This window comes from Triticum aestivum, chromosome 2D (assembly GCF_018294505.1).
Source record: "Triticum aestivum cultivar Chinese Spring chromosome 2D, IWGSC CS RefSeq v2.1, whole genome shotgun sequence".
NCBI classification, from domain to species: Eukaryota; Viridiplantae; Streptophyta; class Magnoliopsida; order Poales; family Poaceae; genus Triticum; species Triticum aestivum.
In genome coordinates, this window is record NC_057799.1 from 409,179,277 (window position 1) to 409,183,784 (window position 4,508).

The following is a 4,508-nucleotide window of genomic DNA, read 5'->3' on the forward strand; positions in this document are numbered from 1 at the left end:
TGGTCAATGTGTTATTAATCAAAACATTTATATTCAACATAACTAAATATTATTAAAACTAGAAAAGTGGCCCGCTCGATGCGCGGGCTAGAATTTATAACATTAAATAATGAAAGTATATTATTTCATCTGTCTTGATAGAAATTGGAACCATGCATGAGAACATTTATAAATATAAGACTCCTGAGAACATAGTTTTATCTGACATATAGTTGGTTTAAATAAGTTAACATTTGGCAGCATTATGAGTTTGACTTGAATAGGTGCTTTTCAAGATAAGCGCAATTCCCCTTTCACGTTTCTGAAATATTTTTTTTTGCGGGGACACGTTTCTGAAATATCGGGAAGGCTTATTTACTTTGAATTGTTTTGGGTGACGTGTGGTTGGTTGTTCATATTGTGGTGTATGTCCTAATTGATGACATTTTATGTTGCTTAACACTGTCGCGTTGTAGTAAATTTTCCATTTGGAATTTATAAGTCCTTTTGCGGAGAATTTTAATATACATGAACTTTAAGTCGAATGTAAACTTTTGATACCGGTTAGTGATGTTTTTCATAAGATCATGTACTATATGTTTGGGTGGATATGTTTTAACTAATTTGCAGGGTGAAAATATATAATTTAGAAAAACACACGTATATGCAATGTATATATATTTATATATTTATTTATATTTATAGGGGATGTACACTGTACGTAATCATAGATTATTAGTATTTTTTATAGTGATTCCCCTCTGCCGGTATGCTAATTTAGCCAAACAGGATTTCATAGATGCACATAGCGTCCATACATCTTCTCTCCCACTTGGCCTAGAGGAATCTTGTAGGAATTTCATAGGAAAAATTCCTTTAGCCCTTTGGTTTGTAGGAATGGAATCCTATTTCTATGAAGGAATTCTTCCTATCCTCCACATTTCATAGGAAAATAAACATTAGCCTAGACTCAATAGAAAAAAAATCCTATGACGTGAATCAAAGGGTATCTCCTTTCCTATTCCTACTCATAGGATTTGAGATACATGTCATCTCATTTCCTATGACTTTCCTATTGCTACGATTTTCCTACACTATGAACAAGGCCTTACACTTTCACACAGTCACAGTTACTCTTTCCCGATCCCCTTTTTCCTTTACTCCGTTGACTCCAAAATTGCTCCCACCAGATGAGCTTGGTCGTCCTCATGCGCAGCCACGGCAGCGGATCGACTCGTTTGTGCTGCCGCAGGGTGACCATCTATGGTGGCTGGTTTGGCTCGTACAACTCCTTGATCTCCCAGCAGGGTCCAAGGAGCAGCTGCGCAAGGGAGTATGCGAAATCATGGTGTCTGTGCAGTTGATTTTGGCGTGGATTTCGTCTCCCGCAGCTAGATTGGATCCAACTCGAGTAATAGGATGCAGGCAACGGTGTGTTCCCTAGGTGCGAGGCAGACACATCGTTTCTATTCCCGGTCGATGCAGCCCGGCACGTTGTCCTCCTCCTCCAGCCTGAATATTCTTCCAAATTCGAACTTCGACTTGCAGGTCCCCTTCTTTCCCTTTTCCACACTCTGTCATATTTATAATGTAATTTAGAAAATGTTTGTTAGTGGAGAATGTTTCTTCATTTTCCTTTAAATCTTGGGGAAATATGTGATTCTTTTTTTAAGTTATCTACATGTGTTGAATTATGTACGTACTACTAAGTTTGTGAAACTTTAAAAATTGTAATTATATGTATGAGTACATATGAAATATAACCATGTCTCGATGCTCTCACTATTCGTTTCCACTAAATGATAAGCATGAAGAATAAGATATCACATAATAGAGATTGTTGATGTTTTGTTGTAGAGCATATTCGGCCTGCCATATCATGTTAGCATAGTGCAGTCACTTTGTATTTTTAGGATATAGTTTGCAGTATGCTAAATTTTTATATATGCAATTTTTATGTAATGGAGCAGGTCAGTAGCCTCAGCTAGTGAAAGAAGCGTCATGCTGAAAGTGCATTATTTGTTAATACCTTTAGAATATTTCTTTATAGACTATGTTCTTGACCACATCATCCTCATTGATATCTTTATCATTTACCATTACTCGTAGTGCCATGTGTGAAAACTTGTTTAGGTAGTTATATAGTCCTACCTTGTTTCGAGATTGCCCCTAGTTTTTGTTGACAATCGTAGCAAAACAAACTGATATAGGATACTGTCTCCTTTTTAGAAAGAACGGCCACGCGGATCCGGTTGGTGACATGACTATTCTTGGAATATATACTATTTCTCCCACAATGTGTTCCTGATATTATCTGTGCTTCGACGGAATTTCTTCCACATGAGGTCCTATTGTTATCCATTTATCATTTATCTTTTACTGTACTTTTTATGATCAGCCACTTTTTGCAAAAATAATCTGTATCATTTTTTCGGCATTTTTATCATGTTGCTTTGTAATATATATTTTTCTTTAGAAGAGTTACAAACAATATTAAAACCTGAAAACAGATGACACATTAGACATGGGCAGCTATTGATGCTTGTACGGACATGTTAGTCTAAACTTCAAAGAATATAAGTTATACCATGAAAACAGTGCCTGTGACATTCACCTAACCTACCCGAATGTTTCCTCTGTTTGTAAATATGAGGTATATTTCTTGCCTCAAACAGATCATATTTCCCATTTTCTTACAAAATAAGAGTCCTGTTCCTTGTATGCCCTATTATATATATAGGTGCAATGTAGTCACTATGGGGGTAGCAGGGACAGTTTCCATATTTAGTCATCAATGGATTAGGGACGGAAACACATGACAATACTGAGCTAGCTAAATTACCATGTAGACCCTCTGCCTATTTTCTCATTGTTGTTATTTATAGAAAACAGAACTGACTTACCATAGTGAAGTGCTGACTTTGAGCAGTAAAAGTTGTCGGTTGGTGCATGCATGACTCCAGCTTTGCAGTTTGACATTTTCCTTAGACATTTGGAAAAGTAAACACATAAAGAGGAACTCATATATATTTTTCATAAAGAGGAATGCCCTGCAAAATTTTAAAATGGTGAAACTTTTATCTATGCTTGCTAGTAATTCCAAGCCAAATGCAATAGAGATGTAGAATGTCACAACTATGACATGAATAATTATAACTTTAGTCATTCAGAATTTTAGTGCTAAAAGTAACCTGAATGTCAAATACAGAAAGGTTTACCTCTGTCATTGTGTCAACTTATTTTGAGGGATTTGAACATTTGGTGAAATTAATTGATGATCATACACATGGAAAACATTTTGGCAGAACTACAGTTAGTGATGATTTTCCGTACGCATGGCCTGTAGCAGAACTGTAATCTAGCATTATCTAAAATAAGAGACCAGCCTTGGACTATTATCTTCCCATGGCACCACCATGCTAATGCTGAAAACAACGTCTAGTACAATGAATCTTGCTTTGAATATAACAGAACTACTACCCTGCAACTTTATTCTATACTGGAAAATAATTGATGCAATAGTTAAGCTTATTCCAACTCTTGTAAGGTACAATGCACATAAAAGAAAGGGTATGCAATTTACAGGTCACTAATCATATTCTTGATTCTTAACTATGTGTTGGGTTTCTTCTAACATTCATAATAAAGATAGGCAAATACGTGAATTATTTCCGCTACATTTTCCAGAACAGCAGGATTATGGATAGTTCCGAGAAGAGCGCCTCCCGATCATGGCTATCAATACTCTCGTTGTACTCGTCAAGTCCGACATCCTAGTGCTATATCTCGGTCGGTGTCAAGGAAATTTTCAACCTGGCCTGATGGATGAAGGTGTTTCCTACTTCTGTATCTCTATGGTGATCAAGACTCAGTGATCCATGACATGTAGGATTTTGGTTCACTGCTCTCACAAAAAGGGGTAAACATGCATGGCGTGCCATAAATGGGTCTGGTTTGCAGGGAAGCATTTTGTTGTCTGGCCATTACTATTGTCGTCACCTATACAAATCGGAACTGACCTGACATGCTCGTCATTCATGGGTGATTGTTGTCATTAGCTCCACCCTTATCAGCTTACCAAATCTGAAGCCTCGCTTCTCTCCTGGATTTGCATGTTGGTGGATGGATGTATGCGTTCAGCAAAGCACAGAGGCAGAAGACCAGCAGCCCAATCTTGACTCACAAAAATCTGCATAGGCACAACTCCATTATGCATTACAATATGACAGCATGCTTTAGCCTCATCAATCTTTGTAAAGTTTGTGGATGGACATTTAGTTTGTTTTGATAACTAAAGGGGAAAACCTTTGGCCAGAGCTGGACATGAGAGCAAAGCGAGGGATAAAGGATTACATTGTATTGCACTATGTCTTAAAGTCCCTTGCAACATCTGTTGTGCTAATGAAAACTGGTGTCCTCAACCAAATTGAGGGCCACAAATTTTATTCAGTAGCTAGGTATTGCTAATCATGGTCCCCGGTCTCGTAGTAGATGGAGCATCAATTTTTTTGGAGTTGGATCAATCACAT

General features: G+C 37.3%; 1 long non-coding RNA gene across 1 annotated transcript; it reads left to right on the plus strand.

Annotated features, from left to right (window-relative positions):
* The first annotated feature begins 1,038 nt into the window (after positions 1-1,038).
* Positions 1,039-3,880, plus strand: LOC123053475 (uncharacterized). Its single transcript, XR_006425589.1, has 3 exons — positions 1,039-1,527; positions 2,209-2,324; positions 3,667-3,880. It is a non-coding gene; the product is annotated as an uncharacterized lncRNA (long non-coding RNA).
* The last annotated feature ends 628 nt before the right edge of the window (positions 3,881-4,508 follow it).